Source organism: Ambystoma mexicanum, chromosome 11 (assembly GCF_040938575.1).
Source record: "Ambystoma mexicanum isolate Mex_15411 chromosome 11, UKY_AmexF1_1, whole genome shotgun sequence".
NCBI lineage: Eukaryota > Metazoa > Chordata > Amphibia > Caudata > Ambystomatidae > Ambystoma > Ambystoma mexicanum.
The window spans coordinates 310,330,999-310,344,959 of NC_090934.1; positions in this window are offsets into that span (position 1 = coordinate 310,330,999).

A 13,961-nucleotide genomic window follows, 5' to 3' on the forward strand; every position below is an offset into this window, starting at 1 on the left:
AAGGATAGGTGACTTGTGCAATTTACAAAAGCGTGCAATGTCTAAAGCAGCAACTAAAAGTAGATTACATTTGGGAAATTAAAGGGAAGTGTAAAAAAAGTGCAGTAGCAAATGCATGAATACGTTATCAAACCCAAGAGAAAACAAAAATATGTCCTACCTTCCCACATTCCCACAGGTTTCCCGACAGAAATAGTACCTCATATGTGTGGGTGAAACTACCTGGCGCAAAGGGAAAATGCTCAACCACTGGTACATCAAACGCCCTGGGGAAGACTGGATTTGGCTTTGTGGCCAAACCACAGATTTGGGCTTGGGGTGTCACAGCCACTGAGGAAACCAGCAAACCCCATGTATTTCTGAAAAGAAGACACTCGTGGGAATCCATAGAGGTCTAACTTGTGCAAATCGCCCTAGAATGTATTACCCACAAGGCCTGGGAAAGTCCAAAATGTAGACAAAAAACACACTTTTCAGACATTTGCCACCAAGCAACCATCGAAACAAGCCAGCAACAACACATATCCTACCTTTCCCCGTACCCACAGGTGTCCCAACAAAGACAGTGCCTCACATGTGTGGGTGTACTGACCTGGGTGGAAAAGAAAAACTGTCAACCGTCCACTATTCCAGTGGCAGTCCCAGGGTGCCCCGGCAGGGTCCCAATTCATACATGGAGGGGAATGCTCTAGCGCAGCGCAGCTAGAGCTCGACAATGGCCGGGGGTGATGTCTTGATAGCCCCAGTAATGGGCACCTGTCTCCCATGTGGATCGATCATCCTCCAGTCCAGCGCTGGTTCCTGGGAGCCTCAGCATGGTCCCCATTCCTACCTGGAGGGAAAAGCTCTAATGCAGCGCAGCCAGAGCTCCAAGAGGGTGGGGGTGATGTGCCCGGCCTTGGGTGCCTGTGTCCCATTTGGATGGCCAGCACCCAAGCTCAACAACTGTCCCCGAGTGCCCCGGCAGGGTCTCTGTCCCTTCCCGGAGGGAAAAGCTGTAATGGGTCAGGTACAGGGACGCCACCAGGGCTCCCCCGGGACTACCGCTGGACCCTGGGATGGTTAACCCACATGGGACAGGCGCCCAAGGCTGAGGGCATCACCCACTTCCATCCTGGAGCACTGGTTAGGCTGTGTTACAGCTTTTCCTTCCAGGGAGCGACTGGGACCCTGCTGGGGCTTCCTGGGACCGCAGCTTGTCTTGGGGATGGTCAAACTACAAGGGAGACAGGTGCCCAAGGCCAGGGACATGACCCCCAACCATCCTGGAACTCTGGCTGGCCTGTGTTACAGCTTCTCACTCTGGGAAAGGACGGGGACCATGCCGAGCTTCCCCACAAACACGGCTGGGCGTGGGGACCTTCAACCCACATGGGAGACAGCCGCCCAAGGCCAGGGACATCACCCCAACCACCCTGGACTTCGTAAACAAATAGATTACAAACTCTAGTGAACCAGAAGAAGGATTCAGACTATATATTTTAAAGACTTTTATTTAAATCAAAAGTAAAACACCTATCTAGCCCTATCTAGCCCTATCACTATGAGGGAAGTTCCCTACCTATCAAAACAAAAGCTAAGGGTGCACGTCAAGTCCAAAATAAAAAGTATTCTGTCTGAATTCTGAACAATTAACTGGACCTGTCACTTTAGAAAACACCTTACTAAAAGGAGAAACAGGGGAGGCTTGGACACTAGCCTCGATATGGGCATCTGCCTGGCCCAACTTGCAATGGACTTGTTCCCAGTCACAAATGTTCCTTTAGAACACAATGATTTAGTCTTTATAATCTTTGCATAGACTTTCTTGGTACCAATTATGAGTATCTTCGGGATGGATTTCATTCTCCCCGTTGACAAAGAACTTTGTTGCTTAATTTTTCCTCTTCCAGCTTTATTTCAAATGTCCAAATCCATTCAAGATTACTGGACAAGCCTCTTTGCTCTCTCCCACCCTCGTAGCACTAAGACTCCCAAAGTCTGGTTGTTCTCTGTAAGGTGTCTTGTTTCACAACAATAATATTTAACTTAGGATCTCTGCTTGTTCGGGTATTGTGGGTCCCCATTGCTGTATGCCCTTGGCTACCCTTGCTGCAGAATACTCACCTTCCTTTCACCCCGATTCTCATAGGACTTATGGGCACCCATCTTATTCAAAGGCTATTCCAGCACGGGTATAAAATGTTCATATATCTTTCACACTGAATTAGTGGGGCAGTATGCCCATTAGTTTCTCTTATGTTTCTGTGCTTTTGGTGGCTCTTCCAGCCTTACCATACAGTATTCGTATCTCTTTCACTCTGTTTCAGTGGGCCGGTGAGCCCGTCAGATTCTCTTATGCTCTCATGCTTTTGGCGGTTATCCGAGCCGTAACATACAGTGCTCGTATTTCTTTCAATCTGTTTTCCGTATTTGCGTCAGTTTTGATGCTCGGTAAAACCAACCATTATAGGCCTCACTGGCATGTACACATCAATAGCGTCCGTGTTCCCACCAGTACCTCTTTTGCTGGGACAAGCGCTTGCCCAGTGGAGCTTGGGGAACTGGGCTCCTCTCCATTAGTTGCTAGGTGCCCGGCCCACAGTGGTTGTGCCACCAGAGAAGATGGTTGTCTTCCTGTCACATCTCTTCTCCTGACCAGAGCCTCTTGTTGACGAGGAGAGGTAATTAATGACGGGCCCATTGGTCAGCACTCACCCTCGAAAACTAGTAATACAAGATAGCTGCACCATGCGAGGACAGAGTGCAGGATTCACTTACTCCGGCAAGGATCAATAATCAGGACTCAGTAAATTGGCAAAGGGAAGTCCGTTTAATGATACATACATCAATTTATGGCAATCAGCAGCATCACGAACAGCTGCCTCACCCCGACTTCCTCGAACATTAGTCCAACAGCCTCTTTTATGGGCAAAATCCGTCATCATTGACGTCTAATTCTACAAAAAATCATCATGCAATATAATTGGTTGGGAACGGTAACTTAAGTATAGGTCCTATAACTGTATATGGAAATAATGCAAGTGGATTGGATAACTCTTATCGGGTGGGTGTCTACGCCCTTCCCTCTACACCACACGTGATTGACGTCACTACAAGTACGACGTCTCATTGGTTACAATGTCAATAGGACCCTAGATTACATGGTCCCTTGTGATTGGGCAAGTTACACCCCTAAACATAAATCTCCATTTTAATTAGCAGCATGCAGAATAGACACCCAGGTGCCTAGTGTCCCAGGATTCACCCTGCCTCCCTTCCATCAATCAGTGGTTTAGGGCTATGTGTCAATTAGTTGGCTGGGTATGGCCTCGGATCTGTAGTCTCTTATCAGGAAAAGTTATGGCACCTTCTGGTTCTGGATGACATCAGAAGGGTGGTACATCTCCGCGCCTGTCTGGTCACGTGTTGGTCCACCGTGAATCTGCTTCAGTTTCCAACCTTATGTGCATTTAATTCTGTATGCGCTTAGCCACCTGCATGGGCCTCTCTTATCTTGACCTTCACGGGCGGGCTGGCATGCTCTGAAATTGGAGCCTCGTGAGCTCACGCTCACCTCCCCTTCTCTGGTTGACCTCGATTTCCCCGGCATGAGCCATCCTTTGTTAAGTTTCGATCCCGCTCCTTTCCTCAGCTTGGGCCTGGATATGAAACTTGGCCATTCAGGCCTTGGCCGCCTGGGAGTACTTCTGTTTATACAAAATGGAGTTCCACGTGTACATTGCTGTATTGAGGTAGATGTATACAGTCGGCGCTTGCGCTCTAACTTCTACTAAGCATTGCAAGCAGAATCGATTACTTAGCATCTTGCATTTCAAGTTTATTTACACACGTTCAATAAGGCGGTTGCTTCCATCTTGTCTCATGGCACCATTCTCATACGTTTTTCACAGTGTCTCTCCCCTTTGTCCTTTAAAATTATCCTCGCAGTTGTCAGTACTGGCATGCATGCTTTCAGTACTCCTTCAGTTCGTTCTTGGAGCTGCTCTGGTCCTTGTTTCATCTCCACTGGCCTTCCATTATGGCTTTTGGAGTCTCTTCATGGACCGTGTGTAGGCATTCCTCCTCGTTCCGTATCAACGCCTGGTATGGTTGTCTGATTGGGTACCATGCTGCCCAGGGTTGCCTGGTTATGGGCATTTCAACAGGTATTGATCTTCTAATGTGCACAGGGCAGAGGCCCATTGCAGCCCTTTGTTGGTTCAGCTGCTCCTCGTACGTCACATACCTTGGCGAGTACTTTACTGGCACCTTGAAGCGAGGGGCAGGGGTGCAGGCCACATCTGGGGTCTCCTCTACACTCTTGCTTGGTCAACGCACCCGCTGTCAAGGCTCCAACTAGTCACTTCATTCACGCCAACTCTGGCTCCGTGGCTTGACATGGCTCTGCTCCTCCAGGACGTCGTTGCTACAGAGGCTCGCCTCTGACTAGCGGTTGCTCTCCTCCCTCCGTAGGAGTCCCTCCTTCATTCACAGTCCGCTCTCTCCTTATACACGTCATTGGAATGCATGGAATCGTGTCCCTCTTCCTTTATTATGGCAATCACGTGAGATTCAGAATTACCGGAAGCCAATAGCGTCAAAGAAGGATCTTTGTGGATTATGTTTGTAATAGAGAGTGCTAATGTCTTTCCAACATGCATATATGTTCCTCAGAGTGAGGCTCAATATAGTACACACTGGGGACATTTTGGCCATACGACACCAAGGGATTAAAGCCCAAAATCTATGTAGTGTTTTCGTGTGTCCATCAAAACAAACACTAAAACACCTCCTATTGGATTGTGAGGCATCCTGGAATGTGAGGTGGGCATTGTACAGAAGGTTTGTGGACCGGGATGAGGGGTTGCTTTCAGATTTTCTTTTGGAGCAGAATCATCTCCGGGCATAAGCCAGCGCTTACATTCACCACTGTGCAGGTTCTTGAGAAATGCAATATTATTTTATGAAATGTGCTCCTCTCCCAGTGAATTTAGGCACTACAGACTATGGAAAGAACATTGTTGGAAAAGTCTTTCTTTTCGGCCAAACGAAAAAAGAATATTCAACGGAAGTCCATCCCAGTTTGCAGAGCTTGAGCAACAGAATGTGTGTGATCATTTTACTGTTTTAGAATGTGGCACACCCCAATGGATTAATAATTTTGCAAAGGTTGGAAAACTGTTTTTTTGTCTTTTATTTTTTTTCCTTTTTTTTCTCTTTTTTTATCTCTTTACTTTTTCCTGCAAGTAAAGACTTTCTTCTTTGTAAAGGTTTTTGTACCATATACAAATAAAAAAAGAATACATATATGCAGAAAGGGTGGTTTGGAATTGGGAGTTCCTTATCAGAATGGGAGTCCTTGTCCCCAAGATGGGAGTCGCTCCCAGTGAGGGCCCACTTTCCCAGACCCCTATGGAGGGTCTTGATTAACAGGCTCACCTCCCTAGCCTCAAAGAGGGTGGCGCCCCTCTGGGGAGAAAGGCAGAATTTTCCATATTTGTTACAATGCATTCTGATCGAAACACCCACGATCACATCACACCAGCACGAACTACCCTCCACATGTTCCTAATGGAACAGAGCATAAGGTTCAAAATTCTATTTCTCAATCAAAAAGACTTTTGGAAAAAGTGCCGAACTACATCAACCTCTGAGAAACATCGGGTCCTCTTATGCAAAGGGACTTGGACCTGCCACCGCCAGGAATACAGGAACTGGGAGATGTTTTTTCTCTGCTCAAGGCCCAATCCAACAGAAGCAACTATCAAAAGAGCTGAGGGATCTATATTCAAATATCTCAGGAAAATTCTCCATATTAAAAATGAGTTCAAAATGAAGAGGTAAAAACTATTTTTCATTAAAAGTAATGCAATCAGTGACAAGTAAGAACTAAGAATCGACTCAGAGTTTTAGGTGATGTTATTCCAGTAAATGTGTAATAGCAGCATAGCAGAGGGTGACACAGGAACGTACACAAAACACAACATTTTCAGACAAATTTACCAAACCCTAGGAACACTACAGTGTCGATGATTTGTGACACAACTGTTTGACCCTCTTTGTATGTTCATGTATATTGTTGTGTATACTGTCCTGTAAACACCCATGGATCAAGAAAAGTCCTGGGTAGCACTCGCTCGAATTCAGATTGATTTGTCTAATTGCTGTATACACATGTGCACCTATATGGGGATTTTACCTCCATAATCAAGAGGTTGGTACCCAGACATACCCCTATTTTTAGAACATGAAACCTGTCCGTTTTACTGTCTTGCTTATCCAAAAAATTTGAACACTTAACATTTTGTGCTAAAAATTGTTCTGAGATCGAATACATTTATCCAAAACATCACAGCTCTGTTGTGATCTCACATCCTGATTTTTTTATAGTAATATTATTTACCCTCCTGGGCACATAAGGACTCCGCCAGGCGCCCTTTAGATATATTTTGTGTTGCATTATTGACATTTTTATAATGTTGGTATGATGAGTTATGAAACGTGAGGTCAACTCACATCAATTGGCTGTCCTCACCGACAGAGGAAAAATCTACTCCTTTAGTAGTATCACTAGTATTGAACCATGGCGTGCATCAGTACATGACAGTGAAGAAACAGAGTAAAGCTGAGCTGCCCGCATCAGTGTAGAAACAGAGTAGGTGTTGAACTGACAGCGTCAGTGTAGAAACTGAGTAGACTCGAGCTTGCCACTTACTTGGATTACTTCATAGAGGGCGCCGGAGACTTCATCCCAGGAAAAGGAAATCCCAGCGGACGGTTGTGCCTATACTGCCATGTAAGTCCTAATGAGCATTTCAAGCTAGTGGAGCGGAGACTCAAACAAGATTTCCGCTGCAGCAAATGAGTACTGGTACCAGTCTGAACGCTGCACAGTATTCTGTATGTGTTCTTTTAAGTGCAAGCGTTTGCCACATGGCCTCTTGGTGCTATTGTGTACCCGTTAAGTTGCAGAGGACCTACTTACATAAAAGGGAGACATTATACATTTTCAGTTTCCTTCGATCTTAGAGGCAGCAACTACAATTAATTTACCAATCTTTTCGTATCCTTGGATATCCTGGGAGAATTTCTGTTGATAGCAGATTTACTAATGCATTGGGTTTAGTAACACATATTCTCTTTGATAGTCTTCTATGGCATCTATGCCCAGACAAAGATTAACGTTGGTATAGTGTTCACTTTATATGACTTATTGAACAATTGAGAATTTATATAGTTTCAAGATTTTGTGTTTCGCCAATCCTTCAGCTTTGACAAGACTAGTGCAATTTAAAAAATGGTGGGCATCGTACATTTTTGCCTTTCATTTATCCAAATTCAAAATGAATTTACAAACTTTTTTTTTCCAGTATGTTGCCAAAATACATATGTATATAAGATGAACTGTGTAATCATTCCTTTGATGTCATAGTCTGGCTGAGACATTTTGATGTCAGATATCGTGCTTCCTTATTAGTTCCATCATTCGTCTATGTTGATTGTGAAGTAACTTATCTATTGGCTTGTTACCCTTATTTCAATGATGTATTCTGTGACACTTCTTTCAAAATGACAGGCGGCTAGGTTGAAAGAGTACCAGCATCTTCCACCTCTCTGTAACTCCTTCATTCTATGCTCCATTTTCTCTCTCAAGCTCTTCTTCTTCCCCAGAATTCTCTCCTGAACTCCCCAAGACATGCCTTTGACCGATTCTATCTTGTTGCTGGCTAGCTCTTTCTTTGCCCCTCCTTCTGTCTTCTCCCCTTTTCCTTCTCCTCCTTCACTGTTTTTATCTTTACAATGTATTCTATATTAGGACTAATTCATGTCTGAAACAGGTCATTATGTTACATTTGACAAAAATACCAATTGCTGAAAGGGGGACTTTTAGTAAAACATTGGTGTATATTCTTTGCAAATGATAAAACAGGCTGTCCAAACAAAACATTCTTTCCCAGGCAACAGGACAGATATTAGTTTGGATAGGTACTTAACTAGCTTGCAAAACTTCAATTTGGGTCCATGATTTCATAGAGGGAAGCTTGACTTCCTGTCTCTACTTGGAGGATTGGCTGTATGCATGCTATCCGGGGGAAATGTCCAGGCTTCAAATTTCCTCTGCAACCAGCCAGTAAAGCATATATCCTTACAAAAATGTCTCATGTTCACAACCTGCCAGTCTTCAGAAGAAATAGCAAGAATGTAAATGCATATTTAATATTCACATTGCATATCTCTTCTGGGGAGACACAGAAAACCAGATGCTACTTACCTACACTTCTTTCCCATGCATTGGGAAACTTACAATACAAATATTTGAAAAGCTTAAAAGAGAGTTTTATTAGTAAGTTACTATGGAATGCATGCATTTTACATTTAAACTAATAAGCTTGAGTGAGGCCTGTGCATTGACATAGAGACTTGTGAATAAGCTGAAATGAAACTGCAATAAAAATTTGGAAGCAATTTTACAATAGGATGTTTACATATAGATTCCTGCATAACAAGGTTAGCTAGAGCAAAACTGAAAATAGGACTCTGATCTGCAGAAATTGGGCATTAGAAATGAATTCATGACAATACCTCCATATTTTACTTTGACAAAAACATTTTAGATCATTTTGTTTCTATTTATCCTAAATTATTCTAAGACACATCTCAGGAATCAGCTCAATTTGGAAAGTGTAATAGAGTTATTTTTAAGGAGGTGGAAGATTATAAGAGGCCGATTCATGGAATAATTAGCGCAGCGCAAGTGGGCAAAAACGTGCGATTCGCAGTGGAATAGCGAAAATCGCAGTGCAATTGCGAAAATCGCACGAAAAGCAGCGCACGTCGATTCATGGAAGGCCGTGCGCGAGAAAACCAGCGGATGTGCGATAAAAAAGTGCGCGGCGCACGTTGGCGCACAGGCCATCTAACAGCGTGCGCCAGGTCACAGCGAAAATCGCACAGGCCACAGCGAAATTCGCACATAGCGCGGCGCACGCAACAAAAGTAGGCGGAACACGGGCGTAACACTCGGAATGGGGAACAACTTGCCAAAACGTGGGCGTCACGGGGGAAGTACAGGGCACAAGTGCGCGGAGCGCCCACACGCTCGCCTACAACACGTATTCATGGAATCGAATAGGGGAAAAAAGCGCACGCTCAAACCAGCGCACAGGCACAAACACGACCGCCACAAGAAAGCAGGCGGTAGCATCTCTGCGGCTGTAAGAAATGTGCGCCAAAAGGTGCGCCAACAAATCGCACCTATATACTGCCATGATGAATGTCCCATACTGTGGCCCTCCAGGAAAAATGACGTGCAAAGGGGTACCCACAAACACGGACACCCGCTGACAAAAAATACGTGTGCGTGTATACCGGGGTGCGCGGGAAGTCTAACACGCAATTTCAGCAGGGTACGTGCATCACAGGGGTTCGCGTGAAGTTTCACACGCGATCGGGCCTGGGGGAGCGGGCTACGTGTATTTCAGGGGTGCGCGGGAAGTTCCACACGCGAATAGCCTGGGCGCGTGTATTTCAGGGGTGCGCGGGAAGTTCCACACGCGAATAGCCTGGGCGCGTGTATTTCAGGGGTGCGCTGGAAGTTCCACACGCGAATAGCCTGGGCGCGTGTATTTCAGGGGTGCGCGGGAAGTTCCACACGCGAATAGCCTGGGCGCGTGTATTTCAGGGGTGCGCGGGAAGTTCCACACGCGAATAGCCTGGGCGCGTGTATTTCATGGGTGCGCGGGAAGTTCCACACGCGAATAGCCTGGGCGCGTGTATTTCAGGGGTGCGCGGGAAGTTCCACACGCGAATAGCCTGGGCGCGTGTATTTCAGGGGTGCGCGGGAAGTTCCACACGCGAATAGCCTAGGCGCGTGTATTTCAGGGGTGCGGGGGAAGTTCCACACGCGAATAGGCTGGGGGCGCGTGTATTTTAGGGGTGCGCGGGAAGTTCCACACGCGAATAGCCTGGGCGCGTGTATTTCAGGGGTGCGCGGGAAGTTCCACACGCAAATAGCCTGGGCGCGTGTATTTCAGGGGTGCGCGGGAAGTTCCACACGCGAATAGCCTGGGCGCGTGTATTTCAGGGGTGCGCGGGAAGTTCCACACGCGAATAGCCTGGGCGCGTGTATTTCAGGGGTGCGCGGGAAGTTCCACACGCGAATAGCCTAGGCGCGTGTATTTCAGGGGTGCGGGGGAAGTTCCACACGCGAATAGGCTGGGGGCGCGTGTATTTCAGGGGTGCGCGGGAAGTTCCACACGCGAATAGCCTGGGCGCGTGTATTTCAGGGGTGCGCGGGAAGTTCCACACGCGAATAGCCTGGGCGCGTGTATATCAGGGGTGCGCGGGAAGTTCCACATGTGATTTGACAGTGTGGGTCCTCCCAGGTGTACCCTGTACACCCTCCACGGCCCCTGCAGGCAGCCCACACCACAGGGGCTACCCTGCATCCCTGGTCATGTCCCGCAGGCAGCCCACCCACCATGGGCATGCCCCCCAGCAAAGGCACATGTCTCCTTGAACTAATGAACACCAACTCATGTCCCCTTGCACCCCCACCCCCCAGCACTGTGGGGCACCTGCCAGCAGGCCCCCACCCATGTCCAACTCATGTCCCCCACCACCCCCACCCCCCAGCACTGTGGGGCACCTGCCAGCAGGCCCCCACCCATGTCCAACTCATGTCTCCCACCACCCCCACCCCCCAGCCACCAGGGTCAGCCTCCACCAGGCCCCCACTCATGTCTCCCACCACCCCCACCCCCCAGCCACCAGGGGCACCCTCCACCAGGTCCCCACTCATGTCTACCACCACCCCCAAACCCCAGCCACCAGGGGCACCCTCCACCAGGCCCCCACTCATGTCACCCACCACCCCCACACCCCAGCAGTGCAGGGTCACCCTCCACCAGGCCCCCACTCATGTCACCCACCACCCCCACACCCCAGCAGTGCAGGGTCACCCTCCACCAGGCCCCCACTCATGTCTACCACCACCCCCACCCCCCAGCCACCAGGGGCACCCTCCACCAGGCCCCCACTCATGTAACCCACCACCCCCACACCCCAGCAGTGCAGGGTCACCCTCCACCAGGCCCCCACTCATGTCTACCACCACCCCCAAACCCCAGCCACCAGGGTCACCCTCCACCAGGCCCCCACTCATGTCACCCACCACCCCCACACCCCAGCAGTGCAGGGTCACCCTCCACCAGGCCCCCACTCAGGTCTACCACCACCCCCACCCCCCAGCCACCAGGGGCACCCTCCACCAGGCCCCCACTCATGTCACCCACCACCCCCACACCCCAGCAGTGCAGGGTCACCCTCCACCAGGCCCCCACTCATGTCTACCACCACCCCCAAACCCCAGCCACCAGGGGCACCCTCCACCAGGCCCCCACTCATGTCTACCACCACCCCCAAACCCCAGCCACCAGGGTCACCCTCCACCAGGCCCCCACTCATGCCACCCACCACCCCCACACCCCAGCAGTGCAGGGTCACCCTCCACCAGGCCCCCACTCATGTCTACCACCACCCCCAAACCCCAGCCACCAGGGGCACCCTCCACCAGGCCCCCACTCATGTCACCCACCACCCCCACACCCCAGCAGTGCAGGGTCACCCTCCACCAGGCCCCCACTCATGTCACCCACCACCCCCACACCCCAGCAGTGCAGGGTCACCCTCCACCAGGCCCCCACTCATGTCACCCACCACCCCCACACCCCAGCAGTGCAGGGTCACCCTCCACCAGGCCCCCACTCATGTCACCCACCACCCCCACACCCCAGCAGTGCAGGGTCACCCTCCACCAGGCCCCCACTCATGTCTACCACCACCCCCAAACCCCAGCCACCAGGGGCACCCTCCACCAGGCCCCCACTCATGTCTACCACCACCCCCAAACCCCAGCCACCAGGGTCACCCTCCACCAGGCCCCCACTCATGCCACCCACCACCCCCACACCCCAGCAGTGCAGGGTCACCCTCCACCAGGCCCCCACTCATGTCTACCACCACCCCCAAACCCCAGCCACCAGGGGCACCCTCCACCAGGCCCCCACTCATGTCACCCACCACCCCCACACCCCAGCAGTGCAGGGTCACCCTCCACCAGGCCCCCACTCATGTCACCCACCACCCCCACACCCCAGCAGTGCAGGGTCACCCTCCACCAGGCCCCCACTCATGTCACCCACCACCCCCACACCCCAGCAGTGCAGGGTCACCCTCCACCAGGCCCCCACTCATGTCACCCACCACCCCCATACCCCAGCAGTGCAGGGTCACCCTCCACCAGGCCCCCACTCATGTCTACCACCACCCCCACCCCCCAGCCACCAGGGGCACCCTCCACCAGGCCCCCACTCATGTCACCCACCACCCCCACACCCCCACACCCCAGCAGTGCAGGGTCACCCTCCACCAGGCCCCCACTCATGTCACCCACCACCCCCACACCCCAGCAGTGCAGGGTCACCCTCCACCAGGCCCCCACTCATGTCTACCACCACCCCCACCCCCCAGCCACCAGGGTCAGCCTCCACCAGGCCCCCACTCATGTCTACCACCACACCCACCCCCCAGCCACCAGGGGCACCCTCCACCAGGCCCCCACTCATGTCACCCACCACCCCCACCCCCCAGCCACCAGGGTCAGCCTCCACCAGGCCCCCACTCATGTCACCCACCACCCCCACACCCCAGCAGTGCAGGGTCATCCTCCACCAGGCCCCCACTCATGTCTACCACCACCCCCACCCCCCCAGCACTGTGGGGCACCTGCCAGCAGGCCCCCACCCATGTCCAATCCATGCCCCCCTGCACCTGGGTCCCAACATTCCCCAATCATGTCCGTAATGCCCATCCTCCCCTGCCAAAAGGCCCAACCAACTATCACACCCACCCACATATCAAAGGCAATTACATGTTACACCCCCAATTTAAATAATGCAATTTAACACATGTCTGTCACACACAATGGCTGCAAGTGAATGACAAAACACCCAACATGACATGCCTGAAAGCAATGAGATGATACGACACATTGAAGATTAAAAAGATAATATGTATTTAACAGCAAGTAGAATGGAAATGAAATAAGAAAAAACACAAAGCAAATCAAACAAAACAAGATGAATGTCCAAGAAAATAATCTGAAAAATTAAAATAAGCCAATGAAGAAGATCATCCTGGGTCCATGAGCCCTACCAAATTAAACCTAACTGACTACTAACTAAAAAGTGAACTATATACAAAAAAGTGGTGCATTGTCCAATCGCAACCAAAAAAAAATCAAAAAAACAAAGGAAACCTAACCCTAACTATACAACTATATACAAAGGCAGCGGGCTATTCGGACGGCTCACTGGTTGTTGTCATGGGCCAGGGCATCATCGAACTCCTGGTCAATGGCTTGGAGGCGGGCATGTTCCCTGGCCCCGAGGTCCCGCAGGGATAACGCAGTGTCAAGCTCAAACTCCCTGCGAAGACCCTCGAGGCACTCAGCCCGCCTCAGCGCCCTCCGCATGGAGTCCTCCGCCCTGACCATCGTGAGCCGTTCCTCCTCTGCCCGCTGCCGCTCCGCACCTATCCGCTGGCACAACCTCTCCCACACGGAAGCCACTCCCATTCCAGGGTTCTCCTGCCCTCCGGCCGATGCCTGCACCCCTGATGTTGATGGCCCCGAGCCATGATGCCTCCCACGTTGAGCCTGCTGCTGCCTCCGACGCAACTGCCTGTGCCAGCACGACGGCATCCAGGCTGATGGAAACCACCGACGCCGTCGTGCACGTGCCCTGCCCGATGATGCCGTCACATCCTCCATCTGCTGGGGTCCAGTTGCTCTGGTGTCCACCCCTGCTGGATCTCTGACTCCCGACTGTGGCAGGGATGGGATCCCCACCGAGCTGGCTGCATTGGTCGGGGCAGGTCCACAGGGGGCCCTGGTGGCATCTGGGCTGGAAGACGGCAAG